This window comes from Papio anubis, chromosome 10, assembly GCF_008728515.1.
Source record: "Papio anubis isolate 15944 chromosome 10, Panubis1.0, whole genome shotgun sequence".
NCBI lineage: Eukaryota > Metazoa > Chordata > Mammalia > Primates > Cercopithecidae > Papio > Papio anubis.
The window spans coordinates 83,887,055-83,908,612 of NC_044985.1; positions in this window are offsets into that span (position 1 = coordinate 83,887,055).

The window sequence follows — 21,558 nt, forward strand, 5'->3', positions numbered from 1 at the left end:
TTGAGTGGTAAATATATTGTTCCAGGAATAGGGGTGGGAGGAAAAGAGGCAGAGAAGGGGAGGAAATAGTAATGATTTGGCCATTAGGTTTTGGAGATTTTCCAGACCCAGGAATGTTATTGTAGCCCATCTAATCAAGCTGATTTGGGGCCAGAATGTGTATCTAAAAAGAAAATCTGAGATCAGCTTTGGAAGTCAGGGTTTTGGGGAGAATTGAAGCTCATATAGTACTATGTGGGATCCAGGAGACAAACAGCATCACGAAGTTGGGGAGAAGATCATACTATCATTCTACTTATTTCTACACAGAACACTCAGTGACTCTGGTGGAACACGCCCCTGGCAGCATCAGGAGACAGTGCCCAGGCACCATCAGTGAGGATCCTAGCAGCAAAGGAAGTGTAAAGATGCTTCATCTGAGTGCCTGGCAAATAACTGTTTCCTCACAAAGGCAGGGCCAGAAGAACTGAGTCACCATGAGACACCACCTGGGGTCTCCAGGGCAGAGGGGACCTTCAAGGAGACTCCAACGGGGGATGGAGCTAAGATCTCAGGGCAATGCAGGTGGGAATATAAAGCTTGCTCAATATTATTAATAACATAACCTCTTTCACATTCACAGGCTGATAAGTTCTGAGGACATAAAAAAAAAGAAATCAAAAATGCCAGCAATTATAAGAATACAAATTGCATGCGTTTCCACCCCCTATCCTCTTGCCCCTTTGGTTTTTTTTGTTTTTGGTTGTTTTTTTGGTTGTTTTTTTTTTTTTTTTGAGACAGGGTCTTGCTCTGTCACCGAGGCTGAAGTGCAGTAGTGTGATCACAGCTCACTACAGCCTCAACCCCCAGGCTCTAGCGATCCTCCCAGCTCAGCCTCTCAAATAGCTTGGACTACAGAAACATGCTACCACACCCAGCTAAACTTTTGTTTTTGTTTTTTTGTAGGTATGGGTCTAATTACATTGCCCAGGCTGGTTTTGAACTTCTGGGCTCAAGCAATCCTTCTGCCTTGACCACCCAAAGTGTTGGGATTACAGGTGTGGGCTACCATGCCTGACCAAGCATTCCCTTTTGTGATAGGAATATGTTTATTATTTTACTATGTCACACACCATGAGCAATTCACTTTTCTAATTAATCTCTGCTTCTTTAAATCTCCACTTCACAGACACTTTAGTTTGTCATAAGGTTGTGACATCTGACACAAACCCACAGTCCAGTGAGTGTGAGGGCAGCAGGCGACCCAGTTTGCCTAAGCTCAGCTCGACTAAATTGTAGAGACCATTCTCTGCTCCTCCCAGCATTTCCTCCATGGCCTGTGGAGTGGGAAAATCCATTTCTTTGAAAGTAATGGGAAGAGAGTGTCTGTCCTCTTTCCACCTCACTACTACTCCCCAAGGAAGGAATAATATATCTGTGAATTTGGAGAAAGGAACTGAACTGTTTCTAGCTTAGTTCTTTCTGCTTTTGATATGGCTAGCCCCTGTGGAAATAAACATTCTCCTCATCTTCCAAGAAGGGGTTTGCCCTCCATGGGACAGAATCCATAGTTTTATGGTGGTAGCTGGTGGCTAACCTAGTTCAGAATGATTTGGTTGCTGTTTCAAGCTACATTCTTCCATCAGGGTCTCAACAAGAAAAAGATGGCACACTCCAATTAGAAGAATTTGAGGAGGGTTTATTTTCAAAGGGACTGTTGACAAAGATGGGAACAGAGTGTAGCAAAAGAACAAAGGATAACACCAGGACAGAGCCGGTGACAGCAGAGGGTAGGGAGAGATTATCAGGACCTCGAAATAGAGAATCTATAGAAAGGTCACCTTGAGAGGAGCTGTGAGCTTCAGAATGCAGAGCAGTGACCGTTGATCAAAGGACACAGCCAGCCTGGGGCGATCGTATAGGAAGAAAGTCAGGAAGATAAATACTCTAGTGCCACTCTTTTTCATTCCTCTCTTCTCCCACCAGGGCTTCCTGTTGACTGAATCCAGCCAGAAGCCAAGGGTAAAGGAACCCATTGCTATAGTTGTACAATATATGATGAGGGCTCCCCCACATATCACCTTGGCGCTGCCCATCACCATTCATGCCTACTCAATGGCTTCTAACTGAAAGCACATGCAATTCTTTACCTGATGGATTTCCTAAGCCAATGTAATCGACTTGACCTGTACACGGAGCAGCTAAAGGTCCCTGACAGGTAGTGAATTCTGAAAGCACTCCTCAACCAATGACTGATAGGAGTTGAAGGATAGCTACCACAACTCTTTGCCCCTCACAGGTCATTCCAAGGCATGTTCTACCCATTTCCAAGAGTTCACCAGTAGGATCAAGCTTCAATTGTCAACAGTAGCAATGCTTGATATCATATCCTTTATTAGGCTTCATCTCCTTCCCTGTCTCACTTCTCATTGCCCTATCTGTACTTCTAAGGATTCCCACCTAAATAAGCTATTTTACTCAAGTCCTCAATTTAAGGTCTTCTCTGGGTGCACCCAGACCATGCCAGTAGAACATATAGGACAAAAGAATCAGTAAACATCCATAACAACCTAATCATGTTATTTGGAAACATGGAGAATAATGCCAGAAAAATCAGGTAAAACAATACAAAGTGATTGCCTCTGGGGATGGGCTTTGGGATAGGGATGGAGAAACAGGTGGCCAAGGAACAGCTGGTGTTTGTTAAAACTTTGTAGTAATGTTTGATGGTTTGATATATATACATGTATTTCTTTTACAAAAATAAAATGTAATATTAAAATATGTTTTTGACTTGCAGGATAGGAGCAGCAATGGAGTAAAAGAAAAATAAAGAAATACAAACTGATTAAGCTAGAGGGAGAAAGAAATTTTCTTGGGAGAAATGTGATCTTAGTGGTCAGGCTAGAAAAGTATGAAGAGAAAAATGAGATAGTGGAGGCCAAATTTAATCTACCCAATATGGAGAGGGAGATGCAACAGAGTCTAACTGCTCATAAATATGGAAGAATAAGACAGGGTGAAGTTTTAGTCATTACTGCTCCTTAAAAGGCAAACGGGGCTCAAAAGAAATGTAAAAGAGAAAGAATGAAAATCTCAGAGGGCAAACTGGAAAGGCATCCCTTGAGATATTTCAGAGGCAATAAGTACTGAATAGCATTCTCTAAAGCCATAAATAGGATGCCCATAAAAATGCAAACTGGGAAGTACACCTTGGAGAATGAAATGGCTTTACTAAACAGTAACAGAAAACCTGGACGGCTTTGAGAGGAAATGATGAAGATCAACACAGAATATGCAAAACATCATTAGGTGGGTAAATTTCATGGTGACCCAGTTCTTGTAGCAGGAATCCAGATATTGCCTGTCCTGTGAGAGAACACACTCCAAAAATTTATAGAATCAAGAGGTTCTGCTTCTAGGAATGGCTGAATAAGCTCCTGTTAAACCATAGATAACAACTATAAAATTTAGGAAAAATATAGTAACATGACAATCTGAAGGCCTAGAGAGTGAACAAAAAAAGGCAGATTTTGGAAGAGTGTAGCACAGGGAAGAAGAAGGTGGTATGGGGTAAGTTTCCCACCTTTATGGCTTTAGCCCAGGGATTGGCTGCAGTTGGCACCATGCAGAGCAGCTAGAACTCTGATAGAAAATCCAGTTGTTCTGCCCTGGAGAAGCAGAAGACAAAGAGTGGTAGAATTCAGCTTTAAGAAAGTAAAAGAATTATCCCAGAAAGTATTTAGAGAGATGGAGTTCCAAATAACTGCATACATCTCTGCCTGACCCCTGAAGTTTAGATAAGGATAAAAGAACTGGACTGAGATTTGAACTACCACTCAAGAAACAAAGTGTGAAGTTTGAGTCTAACCAAATTAATTGCCTGACTAAATCCAAACGAGAAAAGAGAAACACCCTTCAGAGGAATTTAACACAATTCAATTTCTACAGCATAATAATCATGATGTCTAGGGTATAATCTAAGATATCCAACACATAAAAACTAGTAAATTATGACCCATTCTGGAGAGAAACACCAATCAATATGAACCAAACCCAAAGTGATTAAACATTAGAATTAGCAGACAAGAGGACGAGAGTTTTAAAGCAACTTTTAACCAATGGTCAGTGAGATACAGGAAAACATGATCAAAATGAATTAAAAGATAGGAAATTTCAGCAGAAAAGCAGAAACTATAAAAAGGGCAAATGGAAATTCTAAAACTGAAAGGTAAAATTCTTGAAATAAAAAATTTACTGAATGAAGCATAACAAGTTCGACTGAGGAAAGAGAGAATTTTAAGATAGATTAATAGAAAGTGTCTGATCTAAAGGATAGGCAGGCTGGGCATGGTGGCTCACATCCCAGCACTTTGGGAGGCTGAGGTGGGAGAACTGCTTGAGCTCAGGAGTTCGAGAACAGCCATGGCAACATGGTGAGACTCCATCCCTACAGAACACAAACAAACAAAAATTAGCTGGGTGCGGTGGTGCATGCCTGTAGTTCCAGCTACTCAGAAGGCTGAAGCGGGAGGATTGCTTGAGCCTGGGAGGTGGAAACTGCAGTGAGCCATGATCATGCCACTGCACTCCAGCCTAGGTGACAGAGTAACCCTTACAAAAAAAAAAGAAGATGAGAGAGAGAGAGAGAAAGGAAGATTGATTAAAAGACAGATACTCAGGAACCTGAGAGACAGTATCAAAATGCCTAACACATTTATGATTGGAGTCCCAGAAGAACAGTAAAAAAAGAATGGGGAAGACAAGATTATTTGGAGAAATTATGACCAAAATTTTTCTAAATTTGGTAAAAGTTATACATTTATAGATTGAAGAGGCTTAGCAAAACTCAAGTGTAATGAATATGAAGAAAACCATGCCTACTACATGATAAACTGCTAAAAACAAAAAAAAAAACAAAGAAAAAATCTTCAAAGCAGCCTGAGGGAAAAAAATATATCGTCTCATTATATAGGAGTTATCATTAACTCCTTATTAGAATCAAAGGAGGCCAAAGGGCAGTGGAATGACATATTTAAAGTGCTGAAAGAAAAAAAGTATAGCCAGAGACAATACCCTTCAAGAATAAAGAGGAAATAAAGACTAAATACAGATTTTTCAAAAAGAAACTAATAAGAAGATTCATCATCAGAAGACCTGTACTAAAAGAAATAGAACATTATTTAGGCTGGAGGGAAATGATACTAGATGGAAACTTAACGGATAAAAAGCATTAAAAATGGTAAAGAGCTGGGTAATTATTAAAACCTCTTTTTTCCCCAACTTTTAAAAAGCATGCAGTTTAGCTTTATAATATATGGAGATGCAATAAATAAGGCAACTATAGCATGAAGGAAAAATGAGGTAAATGAACCTCTATAAATGTAAGCTTTCTACATTTTACACAAAATAGTAAGTAATAACCCTAAGTGGACCATAAAAAGTTAAGGATAGATATTGTCATTCCTAGAGCAATTAATAAAATGTATGATGCTAAGAGGTATGGCTAATGGCCTATTGATAGACTGAAATGGAATTCTAAAATATATTCAATTGGTCCTAAAAAAGGCATAAAAGAAGAATAAACAAATCAACAGAGGGGACAAACAGAAAAGAATACCAAAATGGTAGAAATAAATCTAACCACATCAATAAAATCAATTTAAAAGTGAAAGGAATCTTTTCAATAAACGGCACTGGAATAACTGGATATCCATATGGAGGAGAAGAGTCTTTGACCCATAGCTCACATTGTACACAACAATTAATTTGCAATGAACAGAGACTTAAATATAAATCTAAAACCATAACTCTTTTAGAAGAGAACTTAGGTGAATAGCTTTATGACTTGGAGACAAACAACATCCCTTTTTTTTAACTTTTATTTTAAGCTCAGGGGTACATGCACAGGTACATAGGCAAACTTGTGTCATGGGGTTTTGTTGTACAGATTATTTCATCACCCAGTTCTTAACCCTTATACCCATTAGTTATTTTTCCTGATCTTCTACCTCCTTCCACCCTCCACCCTCTGACAGGCCCTAGAGTGTATTGTTCCCCTCTGTGTGCCCATGTGTTCTCATCATTTAGCTCCCACTTCTAAGTGAGAACATGCAGTATTTAGTTTTCTGTTCCTACATTAGTTTACTAAGGATAATGGCCTCCAGTTCCATCCATGTCCCTGCAGAGGACATTACCCCATTCTTTTTTATGGTTGCAAGTATTCCATGGTGTATATGCACATTTTCTTTATCTGGTCTATCATCGATGGGCATTTGGGTTGATTCCATGTCTTTGCTATTGTGAATAGTGCTGCAGTGAACATACATGTGCATGTGTCTTTGTAATAGAATGATTTATATTCCGTTGGGTATATACCCAGCAATGGGATTGCTGGGTGGAACGGTATTTCTGCTTTTAGGTCTTTCAGGAATCACCGCACTATCTTCCACAATGGTTGAGCTAATTTACACTCCCACTAACAGTGGACAAGCATTCCTTATTCTCCACAACCTCACCAGCATCTGTTATTTTTTGACTTTTTAGTAATAGGCATTCTGACTGGTGTGAGATGGCAACATTTTTTTAGGACACAGAAGCAGTAACTGACTTGGGGAAAAAGATAAATTAGACTTGGCCAAAAAGAAGGGCACTGTTTATTAGGTCGTAATCAGGTTACAGGAGAATGAATACAGATAGTGTCAGAACAAAGCTGGTAATAGCAGAGGGCAAGGAGAGGTTACCACAAACTAGAAGGAGAGACTTTTGTAGCAAGCATGGTTGTGATCTTCAGAACCTTGTGATCTGATCAAGGTTGCGTCAGCCAGCCTGAGGCAATCCAGTAGGAAGACAGCCAGGGAAATAAATAGTCTAACAGCATTCTCCTCCATCTCTCCCATTTCTTGCCAGGGTTCTCTCTTGATAGAATCCAACCAGAAGCCAAAGGAAAGGAAGCCGGTTGATATGATTGCAGGAGGCACTGTAGGGGCCCCACACACATCACCTTGGCATTTAGATTCTCAAGTTATATTTGCCAAAATCACCTTTTAGCATTTTTATTACATGATTACATAGGAACTACCGACAGGGTCATTCCAGTAGTTCCTACAGACACATGTTCAGATCCCTGCTGACTCAGCTTCCTAGCTCCTTCAGTCTCTCATGCTTCTCATTATAAGTTTAGGGATTCCAGAAAGCATACTGTCTTGGACAGGATATATACACGGCACCTAGTAGACTCCCTTCTGAGAAAGCTCTTGAGTGACTTCCACACTCATTGCCTGCTGCTGAGGACTTCCTTATCCCTCATCACCATGCGTTTTTATCATTGATCTCCTTATCCTAGGAATATCCAGAGTGGAATTAAGCAGGCAGATATCTATGTTTGCCAACAAGGTTTGAGAGGGATTGTCAGGCACATGTGTTGCCCTGGAATTTTAACTGACTGACTAAACTACAATTTGGATGTGAGAGAGTGTAAGACAGCCAGGTAACTAGTAGTATTTAGAGAAAAGAGCAGTTAAATTGCCAACATAGTAGAGCACTGGAGTAAGATTAGACGCTAACTTCTGAAGAGATTAATACAAAACAGATTTGCTAAATCTCAAACTGTTTTTTTTTTTTTTTTTTTGAGACAGAGTCTAGCTCTGTTGCCCAGGCTGGAGTACAGTGGCATGATCTCAGCTCACTGGCACTTCCGCCTCCTGGCTTCAAGTTACTCTCCTGCCTCAACCTCCTGAGTAACTTGGACTACAGACATACACCACGATGCCTGGCTAATTTTTTGTATTTTTAGTAGAGATAGGGTTTAGCATGTTGGCCCAGCTGATCTTGAACTCCTGACCTCAAGCGATTCACCCGCCTTGGCCTCCCACAGTGCTGGGATTACAGGCATGAGCCACGGCGCCTGGCCCTCAGCTGTTTCTTGAACCAATTTTCAAGTTTTCATGAGACTTGCTGAGACTTTCTGATACATCCTAATAAACCTGAGGAGACCAGAAACTATCTCAGTTCCTCGTAACCTTAAAAAGCCCAGGTGTTTCTTTCAGTTAAGTGACAAGGCATTTTTAAAAAGGGAAACTTATTGCATCACACAATTGAATGGTCTTGAAGTATTCCACCAAAGTTTGACCTGGGAGTTCAATGATATCACCAAGGACTTTTCTCACTGTCTGTCCCTTCTGCCATCTGCAGTGTTGGCTTCATTTCCACATCTATTCATTCCAAATAGATGCTTTCCTCTTGTGGCAGCAGTTTCAGCCCTTACAATTTTACAATCCCCTGTTTGGAGGAGTAGAGAATAAATTTCTGAAAGTTGCTGAACTAGTCTTAAGATGCGCTCTCATTGAACCAATTTAGGTCACATTCCCTATCCATGAACCCATCTCAGGGGCTAGGAACAATGAAAGAGCTAATTTGTCAATATTCCACACCTGAAGCTAAATGTGGGCTCAGCTTTTATAAAACTACATGGGTACCCAAAGATGTTGGAGGCTATAGAGAACAAGATAGAGAATGGATGCTTAGAGACAACACATATGTCCATATATATCCAGTACTTAGCAGAAATAGCTACCCAAAAACAGACCTCTGCAAGCACTGTTTTATTGAGCCGTGGCATTCCACTATGAGAAAGTAAGCCTTGGCCCTCCAGTAACATGCCAATATTCCTGTTAAGATGATACATTCAGACATAATCATCATTCCTGGGCAGACTTGAGGAAGGGTGAAAGCATGAGAGCTTGGCTACCTAAGAAGAAGAAACCACCAGAAAAGGAAGTGAAGAAAAAGAGAATTGAGAGGTTAATGGCAAATGTACCTCATTAAAAAATTTGCCAAGTGTGGGCCGGGCATGGTGGCTCAAGCCTGTAATCCCAGCATTTTGGGAGGCTGAGGTGGGAGGATTGCTTGAGTTTAGGAGTTCGAGACCAGTCTGGGCAACCTGGTGAAATCCCATCTCTACAGAAAATCATCCAGGCATGGTGGCTCATGCCTACAGTCCCAGGTATTGGGGAGACTGAGATGGGTGGATTGCTTGAGCCCAGGAGGTCCAGGCTGCAAATGAACTGTGTTTGTGCCACTGCACTCCAGCCTGGGTGACAGAGCAAGACCCTGCCCCCACAACCCTCCCACAAAAAAAATTGCCAAGTGGACACTTCCCACTGCCAATAATAAGGTGTCTCTGGGCTGAACTGAGCAGGCTGAGAATGTCCATTTGCTATCCCTGGCCTAACAATGGCTTCAGGACTTCTCAGACGACTCTATTTATCTGAGACATTTTCGTTTAAATTCTGGTGGGCCACTCCAAGGAACGAACATAAATCTAATCCAGGAATTCTCTCTTTAATAAATTGAAATTAAAAAGATCTGTAATCACCCATCCTCTTTCCGCTTTCTACTAAATTGCACAGATATACACATACTGTTAAAGGTATTCTATTCTTGTTAGGGCCAAAATTTATGCAGAAAAGATGCTTCATGAAATAACCCTGAATTTTTCCCTAATGTATGAATTCAGAGTTAGGAGCATTCTAAGGTGTCAGTTAGGCACGTTCATTCATAATTCATACCTACCCTGCCTCCCATTCCTCCTATCCCCACCCTACTGAAGGCCCAGGAACTATCTGGATCAAAGCAAGCTTATAGAACGCAAATTGGATAAGCAAGTAAACCAATGGAGCAGAAAACCAAAAGTGTTGCTTTATTCCTCTCTATAAAAATAAGAAAGTTAATAAGACACTTCAAAATTAGAGTAAGTAAAGAATGTATTTTTAAGAATTACGCGGCCAGGCGTGGTGGCTCACGCCTGTAATTCCAGCACTTTGGGAGGCCAAGGCGGGCGGATCACGAGGTCAGGAGATCGAGACCATCCTGGCTAACACGGTGAAACCCCGTCTCTACTAAAAATACAAAAAAAAAAAAAAATTAGCCAGACGTGGTGGCGGGCGCCTGTAATCCCAGCTACTTGGGAGGCTGAGGCAGGAGAATGGCGTGAACCCGGGAGGAGGAGCTTGCAGTGAGCCGAGACTCCGCCACTGCACTCTGGCCTGGGCGACAAGGCGAGACTGCATCTCAAAAATAAAAAAGAAGAATTAAGCAAGCAATTCGTTTGAGCTGTTGGCATATTGATCTTTAAAGATTTTAAAGTAAAGGCTTCCACCTATTCACAAGAACAGACTTTCTTATAATTTGTAAAATATATGTTTCAACAATTAAATGTCCATATACAAAACAATATACTTCATAACTACTACCATATATAAAATATACCTCAAAATGGATTGTAGACCTAAATATAAAATCTAAAATGATAAAATATCTGGAAACAAACATAGAAGAAAGTATTTGTGACCTTTGGTTGGCAAGGATTTCTTGGATAAGATACCAAAAGCACAATCCATAAAAGAACAAATTTGACTTCATTAAAATTTAAAACATCTGCTCTTCAGAAGACACAGTTAAAAGAATGAACAGACAAGCCACAGACTGGGAGAAAATATTCGTAAATCATATATGTGATAGAAAACTTGTATTCTGAATATTTAAAAACTCTCAAAACTCAGTAATAAGAAAATAACACATTTTTTAAATGGGCAAAATAAGTGAACAGACATTTCACCAGAGAAGATATTTATGCAGAAAAGATGGTTCGTGAATAACCCTGAAGATTCTCTAATGTACCAATTCAGAGTTAAATATGGAAGACATCTAAGCATATAGAAATATGCTCAGCATAATTAATAATTAGTCACTAGGAAAATGCTAAGCAAAGCTTCTATGAGTTACCACTTTACACCTATTTAGAATGATTAAAATTGCTGACCATATCAAGTGTCGGTGGGGATGTAGAGGAACAAAATGCTCATAGGCTGCCGTATGAATGTAAAATAGTTCAATGTGGAAAAAGTTTCTTATAAAGTTAAACATATACCTACCATATAATCCAATCATTCTGTTCTCAATTTCCCCAAGCAAAGGTAAAGTATATGTTCACACAAAGACTTTTCTGCAGATACTCACAGCAGCTTTATTGATAATAGCTAAAAACTGGAAACAACACATGTCTCCATCAACAGGCAAATGAATAAATAAACTGTGGTATACCATTACAATAGCATACTACTTAGCAATAAAAAGGAATGAACTATTGATACCTAAAGCAATGTGGACAATTCTTAAAATAATTATGCAGAGTAAAAGAAGCCAGCCCCCTCCCCAAAAAGAATACATAATATGTATATAAAATTATATAAAATGGAAATTAATCTATACTGACAGGAACCAGATCAGTGGTTACCTGGCAGAATGTTGGGTGAAGGGAGGTCTCCGGAGGGGGAAGGAAGTAAATGAGGATGGGATTACAATGGGACACAAACAGAAAACTTTTAGGGGTTATGACTATGTTCCCTATCTTGACTGTGATGAAAGTTTAAAAGGCATATATATATATGCCAACACTTATGCAATTGTACACTTTAAATATGTGCAATTTATTGTTAGTCAATTATACCTCTATAAAATATTAAATAAATGAAATTTAAGTATATATTTGTTGAAAATATCTAGCCATATTTTCATTTGACAATATTTCCTGAATGCTTCCATGCACTGAAGCTATTTTTTAAGAAGATATGAGATGTAACTGTTACCCTCCAAAGGCTTTCAGAGTTCGGAGGGCTCAAATTTTGGACTTGTGGGACTGAAGCTGTGTGTGTGTAGATTTAGGATATAGAAGTTTAGAGCTCAGGACAGATTTTTGATCTGAAAATATAGACATTGGAGTTACCAGATATACAGAGTTAATGAAATAACTTGCATGAAAGATATGCCTAGAAATAGGTTCTAGACTGAGAAGTGGAAAGAACTGAGGATAGAACACTAGAAACACTAATATTCAAGAGGCAGGAGAGGGAAGATAAGCCAATTTGAGACCAAACAGAAAGTGAGCAGGGAGTTTGGATGAGAACTCACAGCGACAGCACAAGGAGTAGAGCGTTCTCAAAAGGAGGACAGTGTCAAATGACTCGGGGGATGCAAAAGATAAGGAGTGAACAGTGTCAATCGAATTTAGCAACTATGTCTCCAGTGGCCTTGGTGAGAGCACTTTTTGTGTCACTGCATTGAGGAAGCCAAACACTGGTACACTAATATTCTTGCTTTGCACGTTGGTTTTTGTAAAGGAGGCAGAAAAGAAACAGTTGGATATTTGAATTATTCCTTCTCAGACAGGACATTATAACACACTAGAGCATTAAAAAGATGATGTTCATGTGTCTAGACTTCTGTCTCTCAATTCTCTGCTCTTTTTTCCCCCATGTGAACACAATCATAGTTTCCTAATTTTGATCAAAATGTATGGCAGTCATTGCTCCATTATCCTTTTTCTCCTTCACTCAAGTCCCTGGCCCCCTTATTCCTTTCCAGTTCCACCTCTCCCCTCCACCACCTCCACTTCTTTACACTCTTTCCTCTCCTGCCATCTTTATGCACCCAGGAATCTGGTCCAGATAGGAGGGGGGAGTTTAAAGTGCCAGAGCAGGCAGGGCCTAGAGTATGATCACCAGGCTTGTTAGCAACCAGATGCTGATAGATTTCCCCAATGAGAATGACACTGAAATATCTCTGAAATCTTTGCTTCTTTTTGTCCATGGCTGCAGATGCAGTTCATTTGCTCTTTGATATAATGACCTACCTGGTCCCCTCCCGTGAGATGGCCCTTACAGCCGTCTTACACCTGCTCACAGCTGCAGGCATTTGGCTGTTTTCTGTAGGTCGTGGCTGTTCTGCCTGTGGCTTATTGGGAAAAGAAAATGCTTGGTGGGAGGGTTTTGGATTTGGATTTGAGTAGCTCTCTCAGTGAACTAGGCTTTGAGGAGTGTTGCTAGTCTGGTTTTCATCTTACGTTCTGGTCCTAGCAACTAGGCTTCTTCCTTTTTCCCTGCCTTGTACTAGAATTCTTGAAACATAATCCCCTTCTCGGCTTCCTATTCCTTAGTGCCTGTTTTGTTACCTGGCTACATCAGACAGGAATTCCAACTGGCTGCTTGTAACCAACTTAGGGAGTAACAGTGGTTTAAATAAAAGTTTTTCTGTCACATAAAAAACATCCAAAAGTAGATAGTCTCAGACTGTTCGATGGCTTCTCAGTAGTCCGAGACCAAGATGGGTTCTTACTGGAACATCAGCCTTGGCATTGGTTTCTCTCTTCCTTTCTTCCTTTCTTCCTTTCTTCCTTTCTTCCTTTCTTCCTTTCTTTCTTTCTTTCTTTCCTTCCCTTCCTTCCTTCCTTCCTTCCTTCCTTCCTCCCTCCCTCCCTCCCTCCCCCCCTTCCTTCCTTTCTCCCATTCTTTCCTTTCTTTCTCTCCCTCCTTTTTTCTTTCTTTCTCTCTTGTCAGGGTCTCACTCTGTCACCTAGGCTAGAGTGTAGTGCTGCGATCACAGCTCATTATAGCCTCAAACTCCTGCAAGCGATCCTCTTGCCTCAGCCTCCCGAGTAGCTAGGACCGGAGGTGCACACCACCATACCCAACTAATTTAATTTAACTTTTTGTAACCTGGCCTCAAGTGATCCTTCTGCCTCAGTCTCCCAAAGCACTGGGATTATAGGTGTAAGCCACCACTCCTGACGTTGGTTTTCATTTTCAAGTTTACCTCCTGGCCCAAATTGTCTGTTGAAGCTCCAGCCATCAGGGTTGTCTTCCAAGGAAAAAACTGGAGAAAGGGGGAAAGCAGGCAAAAGGCACAAAGCAGTCATTTGTCCTCTTTTTACAGAACTTTCCAGAGATTTCCACCTAGAAACTTATCCTTGTATTTCATTGGCTAAAGATTAGTCATATGGCCAAACCTTGCTGTGCTAACAAAATGAAACCAGGGTTCTAAGTAAAAAGGAAACAGTAGATTTTGGGTAGGGAACTAGCAGCCCCTAACAGAATTACTCGGCTTAGAAACTTGCCATTCTCATTATATCCGCCCTCTTTCCCTGAACCAGTGTCGTGTTATCACTCTGACTTGGTATCACCTGATAGACTTCTCTACATCTGCCTGCCTGCTGACCACTCACCTGGGTCTCCAAATATAGTCTGCTTTGAATGTTTCTATTGCTATGTTTATCGACATGATTGTTCGGTTGCTTGATTTCTCCTAATTGACCTTCCAGGTTGTTGACACCAGGCTCAGATTACTTTGTCTACTAATTCCTGGTAAACAGTACTTTCCAGTACTGCCAAAGATGCTTACAGTTCCCCTGGGGAAGGGAAGATGAGTATATTGCACAAGAGGTAAATGTGGAAAAGGGGCCATGATGTGTTTCATCTGGTTGAAACACATCTAGTCCTGGGCAACAGCTCCTTACCCTGCTTGAACTGCAGCATCTTCCTCCCGTCTCCTCCCTTGTTTATTCAGTCATGATTTCTACAATACGCCCTGTACTTAAGATTTTCATTCTCAACTTGATAACTGGATTGCAACCTTCATACATTTCTCCTCTTGGTAGACTTCTTGCCTCAGAATCATTTTCTGGCTGTTAAGTCTTCAGTCTTCAAAGTCCTCTTGAAATTATGTTTTCTTGACTTTCTCCTTCACCTGGTCTATCAGACACCTATTTTCATTAGTAGCATTTCCAGGCTGAACCCTGAGACTGATGATAAACAAGTGTGTTTACTTCTAGTGGTTTGTTCGAGCAGGCTTGTATTGGCTTGGGAGAGCTGATTGTTAAAAACAAAATAATTATAAAAATATAACTTGTTAAACTGTTGGTAGCTTGAAATTAGCCATGGTAGGAGTATGTACAACATGGAAATTGGCAAACACTATTAATTAGGGCTTTCTTTTTTTTCCAAAGAGGTGTCTACCAGCACGCCATTGCTTGTTTCTCTCCGTCATTGACTCCTGAATGCGCACGCTCATGTGCGCACAAACACTTCTCATCCGAGATCCTTATATCTTCAGTCTCCAGCTTACAGATAACCCTTCCACACTCAGCTATAGCCAGTGATTCAACATTTCATCATGGAATATATATTTTGAAAATACATCCTGGACCCTAAAAAGACTTTTCCAAAACTGCTGACCTGGCTATTTGAGAACTGCTAATGTAGTCCATCTGTATGCCTTCAGAACACATATAATCATATGGAGGAATCATTTGTGGGGGAAAAACCTACATCCTGGTATTTCAGTAGAGGGAATTTATTGATCAACATCAGAGATGACTCATCACAGAATATTAACTTCTGTGAAATTAATATTGGGTGAAAGAGGACCAATTAATGATTACAGGTATTTCAGAAAGCCTGGTGCACACTGTGCAATGATCAAGCTGCATGAACGAACCAAAATGTCAAGATGCTTTGCCTTTGACAGGAATTGTATCAATTCTCATAATGCCATTACCTCTTATTGATCAGGACCTCTGTTCCGTATGTCTTTGATTAATAGCAATGAAAAATGAATTAATTATTACTTATAATTACAGTATTTTAGTAAACAAAATTATTCAACTCATGGAAGAAAGAGAATAAAAAGGATTATGAAAACCTGGGAACCACTAGACTATGCCAATTTTTTATTATATTGAGAAGCTAATATTTCTTTGTTTAAAAGCACGTAGCATTTGCTAATATTATAGACTAAAGCACATGCTGTGGAGACAGACTGCTTGGGTCATATTAGAACTTTGCCACTTACTAGCCCTGGGATTTGGGGCAAATTGCTTAATCTCTCTGTGCCTTAGTTTTCTCATCTATAAAATGGATGTAAAAGCATCTACCTCACACAATGACTGTAAAACTAAAATGAAAAAACACATGAAATGCTCAGAATGGTGATTAGCATATAGTAAATAATTAATAAACATTTGCTCTCATTTTCATCCTTGATATTATTTTGTAGGAGTTTCAGTGTACCAGGAACTGTGCTATAGGCTGTACGTGCAATCTCCTCTAACCTTATCATTAAGCCCATTTTATGAGTAAGGAAACTGACCCTCAGTAGAAATGATGTAACTTTTCCATGGTCTTGGGCTAGTAAGTGTGAAAGAGTTTGGCTCAATATCTTTTAGGAGATTTCATTTAAATGGTAGAAAGATGTAAAACCACAGCTTGCATTGGAATTCAAGCCATCCTGATATTTAATATTTTACTGGGAAATTCTTACTTCATAGTCAACTGAACCCATGCATGTGGTAGCATAAACTATTCTTGTTCTGTCTTCAGTGGAGACAGAAGAGCTCACTCATAAACATCCCTGTGTTTTCACTTGAACTGCTATTAAGTTGCCCTCCTGACTTGTCTTCGGTAGGTTTTACAAACACACAGCTCCCATAGGCCTTCCCCATGAATGCTATTTGTTAGCCACAGAATAATCTCCACAAAAGTATTTCTACTTCCTCTAACAGTAATTTTTAAATTAGACTTTAAATCTAAAGTTCATTACTAGTGTAAGCAGAGCACAATATCCTTTGGCTGAACTTGCTTCATTTATGAAGAAGCTGAATATAAAGATCCTTTCTCTCTGTCTTGGACTTTCTTATTCCACCTTCTTATTTAGAAGCTGCTGCCTACAATGCACTACAATGTATATAATACGTATTTTAATAAGTATTTAATAAGTTCTTCTTTTAAGTTTCAAGTTGCATATCATTTTGTGTCACAGGGGTGAGTCTAGACTCACTTACATTTAGTTGTGCAATCAGGAAGACACATGACAGTGTGAATATTTTTTAAACACAAGTATTGTATCACTATCCATTCATTCACTTTTTCTGGGCCAGTCACCGTGCTAGACACCAGGACCAAAGAACACAGTCCCTGCTCAGGGAGCACATAAGTCTCATAAGGGAGGCCAATATACAGTTACCTAATTATTGTGATAGAGCAATGCACAGGAATCAATAGGAACATGGGGAAAAGAGCAGCGAAGAGACCCTGAAATGTAGAGATAATACAGTCTGATCAAGAATGCTAGGGAGCCAGTCAGAGGCCCTGGCTCTAATCCCACTTTTACAATTAATTATTATGCCATCTGTTAAGGGCTGAATTGTGCCATCCCAAAAAAGATCTGTTGGAGTTCTAACCCCCAGTACTTCAGAATGACCTTATTTGGAGATATGGGCTTTAAAATGAGGTCCTTAGGGTGGGCCCTAGTTCAATATAACTGATGTCCTGCGAAAAGGGGGAAATTTGGACATAGAGACAGACATATGTAGAGGGAAGATGATGTGAACAGACACAGAGAGAACATGGCCATCCATAAGCCATGAGAGACCTTTCCTTCACAGCTCTCAGAACGAACCAACCCTGCCTGTACTTTCAGCCTCCAGAATTGTGAGACAACTTTCAGTCTCTGGAACTGTGAGACAATATATTCCTATTGTTTAAGCCACTCAGTTTGTGGGTTTTTGTTACAACAGCCCTAGCAAACTAATATGCCATCGCAGTGTCACAAGCCTATCCCATGCTTTGGGTATGCTTCAGGTATCCCATGCTAGGCAAGGCCAGTCCCATGTTTGGGAAGATTTGGGCAAAAAGCACTCAGAGCACAACTAACCAGAAACATGCCTGCATCTGCCTGCAGCTTGTTCTTACTCTGTGACCCAGATGAATTCAAAGGTTTCTCTTTAAATACTGAATCTGAGTCTATGATAAGACCCACTAAACCTCCCCAATGTGACATCCAGAAACACCACCAGTAGTCCTTTGCTTGTAAGGTAAGTAATATATACTATTGTAGAGAATTTTAGAGTATAAGCTAAATTCAATAAAAATAAAACTTCGTGTTAAATAACAGATCAACATGACATTACTTAAAACAAATGGTTAATAAACATGCAAGATTTTCTATCTCACTGGTAATCAGATTTATGACAAAAACTGCTCTTGGTAAATGGAAGATGCTAATACAGTTCACCCTTCAGCAATACGAGGTCTAGAAGTGTTGACCCCCATGCAGTTGAAAATCTGGGTATAACTTTCAACTCCGCCAAAACTTAACTATTAGTAGCCTACTGTTAACTGTAGGGCTTACTAATAACATAAACAGTAGATTAGCTATGTGATATGTATTATGTGTTGTATTTTTACAATAAAGTAAGGTAGAGAAAAAATGTTACTAAGAAAATTATTATAAGTAAGAGGAAATATATTTTTATTCACTAAGTGGAAGTGGATCATCATAAAGGTCTTCATCCTTACTGTCTTCACATTGAGTAGATTGCGGAGGAGGAGGAAGAGGAGGGCTGGTCTTGCTCTCAGGGTTGGCACATGCAGAATAGGTGGAGGAAGTGAAAGAAGAGGCAGAAGAGGCAGGCACACTGGGTGTAAATGTTATTGAAAATAATCCACATATAAGTGGACCCACACAGTTCAAATCCATGTTGCTCAAGGATCATCTGTACACATCAGAGAACAAATGCATGCATCCTGAATGAGTGATAGCCTATTCACTTAGAATACACACTGGTTCCATTTGTCTTTCTGTTGGCACAATCTGAACCTAAAATTATCTTCCTAGAATACACAGTGACATGAAACCTTTAAAACAAACAAACAAAAACTCCCCCTATTAGGTACATTTTCATTTCAGGCAACTCTTCTGAGGAGAGAAGGTTTGAACACAAAAAATGCCTGAAACAATGAAAAGATAACCTAATATTTAGCTCCTGTATAGACTGAACAAGTTCAGCCAAAGTGCATTGTTTGGGTTTCTTCTTTCCAACATGTTTTACCCTTAGGCCAGCAAAGTTATACTTTCTCTTCTCACCCCAAGTCTTCATCTTTTCTGGAAAATTTCCAAGCAGAGCCCTGGTCTCAGGTCATAACAACTTGATCTGCTGCACCAGAACACCAAGGGAGTGAGTCACCCCTTTGGATTTGCCCCGGCAGGTCTTCAACAAGTCTTTGTTTCTCTGCCCATCCATCCTTCCCCTCAACTGCTTGGCGTTGGCCAGTGTCCACAATGGGTTTTTCTTTTAGTTTCTGTTGCCTTCCATCTTTTTACTTTTAAAAAAATTATAATGATAAAAATGTGCACAAAGTTAAAAGGGCAAGTTTCACCCCTTTCACCATCACCCTAAGGGTCAAAGGGTTATCAGGGTCAACAGTGTGAGTATCCTTCAAGAGACAAGAATTTCCATCCTCCCCACCCTGCCCCCTTGCTGTTTAGAGCTCATACTGTACACAGTGTCCTGACTTGCTCTTATCACTCAAAAATATATCATGGACACTCTTCCATGTCAACACATACATAGCTCCCTCATTTTTAAACAGCTATTTGTTTTTCTACAGTGTAGATGTGCCCAAATAGAGAAATAGATGAACCATTCCTCTATTTATAAAAGTGGAATGTGGTCCAAATTCTTTTGGCCCTTACAAATAATATTACAATCGCCATATCTGTAAATATATTTTTGCACACTTAATATTTCTGTAGATTAAATCACTTGTAGTAGAAAAGTGTGGTTAAAGGATACATGCATTTTTAATATCTATAGGTACTGCAAATTACTTTCCAAAAATCTTTATTAATTCATGCTCCAGTCAGCTAAGTATGAAAGTTCCTATTTCTTATAGACACAAACACCTGATAGTAAACTATATTTTTGCCAATCTGACAAATCATAGATGCTATCTTGTTTTTATTTATGCTATGATCATTGATGAGGTTGGGTATGTTTTCAGATGCTTATTAGCACATAGTCCTTCTTTTGAGAATTGTCTATTTTCTTTGTCCATTTTCTTATTTTGCTTCCTCTCTTTTTTCATATTGCTTTCAAGAAGCTGTCTGTATTACCCATATTAACCCTTTCCTGTTGTGTATACATGTTGCATATATTTTCTCCCCTTAGGTAACATTTTTTATGGTACACTTCGTTTGATAGAAATGTTAAAATTTTTGTAGTCTTATCTGTTTAATTTTTTTCTGTTACAGTTTCTGAAATTTTTTTCACAATATTTCTAATTAGTAATTATAAAGATAACCAATATTGTAAAAGTCTCCTATATTTTCTTTTAGTCTTTTACAGTTTTTAATGTTTAGATTATTAATCCTTCTGGAATTTTTCCGGAATATGAGCTAGGACAGTGTATTAGTCATGCTTCATTCAACAGAAGGATTTTTTTTTCTCAGATAACAATTGTGGGTGTTCAGATAACAACTGTGGGTGTTCAACAAGCAGACACAGGTATATTAAGTGTTTATATTAAATGTTTTAATATCAGGTATTTGTGAGTGTCTATAAGAAATAGTGACAGGGTGACTCACAGACCCAGGCTCCTTCCATCCTAGCCTCCTCTTGATAAGGTGTCAGCAAATTACAACCCACAGGTCACATGCAGTCCACTGCCTGTTTTTGTAAATAAAGTATTATTGGAACATAGTCATGCCTATTTGTTTACATAGTGCCTATGGCTGCTTTCCATAAAACAGCAGAGTTGAGCAATTGTGATAGAGACTATATGATCCACAAAGGCTAAAGTATTTACTATTTGGCCCTTTACAGAAAAAGTTTGCTGACTTCTGCTTTGAAGTCTCAGGGTCCTTAGTTTCCACATGGCAGATGGGAAAGAGACATCATGTGGGAGGCTTTCCATGGAGGCGGCCTGAAAGGGGAGTACAACACTTTCACCTACATTCCACTGGCCAGAATTCAGTCCCTGGCTTCACCTAACAATTTGGGAAGCTAGGAAATGTGAATTTATTGTGCGCTGAAGAGGAAAGGGAATAATTAGCCATATTCTGCAAGGTGTACCCTGCAATTATCCGTTTCTTTCTTCCTTCCTATTTTTAATCAGAATAGGCTAGATTGCACTGCAGAAACAAACAACCATCAAATATCAGTTGCTTAGAACAACAAAGGTTTATTTCTTGATCATACTACATGTCCACTAATGCTCAGCAGGGATGGCACTGCTCATTGTTGTCATTCACTCCAGTCTGATGAAGCAGTCACCACCATGCACCTTGATGTTGCAGCACTAGGAAGAAAAGAGAATGTGGTGACTGATGTCCCAACTCTTAACTTCTGACCCAAAGTGATACACATCACTTCCAGCCACCTTTCATTGGCTGAAGCAACTCGCAGGGCTATACTATAGTCAGGTGGGGAAATGTAATCTCATCATGTGCTTCGAAGGCAGCAGAGCTGGAATATTTGTGAGCACCCCTACTGGATTGCACACTAACAAACACAGAACACATATTTCATCCCCTCCCTAGGGGAGATAACCCAGATTCCATTCAGTCACTGCACACAAAGTCCAAGATCCTAGATGGTAGGTGCCCTCCCCAATAAGTCTGAATATTGCCTAGTGATCTGGAGCCTAGCAATTAAAATTCCTCTCTGTCCCCACTACTTATTCAGATATCAAAATCCTAATAGAGTCACAATTGATCATAGCCTAAAACAGGTTTCCAGGATCTGAGCTATATCCACGAATGTGAGCCCTGCTCTGAACGATCATGCCTAGAGAATCAGGAGCCTGGTACAATCTAGGGGTGGCAAGCCGGGAATATGGCATTTTGCAGAAATCAATACTGCAAGAAAAGAGTCAGCTTTATTGAAGAATATGGCATTGTTTCTCCAGG